This window comes from Ammodytes marinus (genome assembly GCF_949987685.1).
Source record: "Ammodytes marinus genome assembly, chromosome: 6".
Lineage (NCBI taxonomy): Eukaryota > Metazoa > Chordata > Actinopteri > Uranoscopiformes > Ammodytidae > Ammodytes > Ammodytes marinus.
Genome location: NC_137235.1, coordinates 1,439,358 through 1,440,448, shown reverse-complemented (window position 1 = coordinate 1,440,448; position 1,091 = coordinate 1,439,358).

Genomic DNA, 1,091 nt, shown 5'->3' with positions numbered 1-1,091 from the left:
TAATATGTGTGTGCTCCTAAATAATGACTCAAAGTAAGTCTTTGTGCTCCTAAATAATGACTCAAAGTAAGTCTTTGAGAACGTGTTTCTCAAGCCAGGTGGCGCATCAGACCAGGGGCTCATCTCCTGTTTCCAACATGCATCACAAACTGCTTGAGGAAGCTGTTCTACTATGATAATTGGTGATGAAAATAAATAATGTTCAACAAGATGTTACTTAGTAACGCGTTACCGGCATCGGACCTCTTTTTTCAGTAACGAGTAATCTAACGCGTTACTATCTCCAAACCAGTAATCAGATTAAAGTTACTCATCAAAGTCACTGTGCGTTACTTTTTCTGTCATTTTCCTTAGTGAAACATTTTACATAACTGCACAAATGACTGCGATTGCGATTTTATGTAAATAAATGTGCGCGCATGTGTCTCTAACTCTCCAACTGCTCCAACCGCTCCTCTCGTCTTTTTGGTAGTGCCCCTCGTCTCTGATATGCAGCGTGTGTGTGTGCCTGTCTGTGTCTGTGTGTGTGTGTGTGTGTGCAGCAGCATTACGGTCTAAGGTGAACTATGGCGCAAAACAAAGTTTTCCCCCTGATGAAATATAGCGTCTGCTATGGGGATATTTAGGATTCGGGTACGGTGACGTTGACGTTGAAGAGATAGAAGTGTTTAAAACTTGGAAACTTATAGTCACGTGGCGACCGGTGGCCACACACACCCACCCTGCGTTCCAATACCCGATTGTGTCGTGGGCAAGTGATGGAGAGAGAGAGCGGCGGGTGTGTGAGAGAAGCTTCGCCCCTCGTCTCTGACATGCAGCGTGTGTGTCTGTGTGTGTGTGTGTGTGTGTGTGTGTGTGTGTGTGTGTGTGTGTGTGTGTGTGTGTGTGTGCAGCAGCATTACGGCCGAGTCTAAGCTGAACTGTACAAATGACTGGCTCCCTGAGCCGAACAGGAGGTGGAATAAGAGATTAACGGCGATATTTTTTTTATCGCCGATAAGAGTCTGGCGTTAACGCAGCACGTTAACGCCGATAACGGCCCACCACAACTTTAAAGCCACACCAGGATCAACGGTTGACACTGGATTATA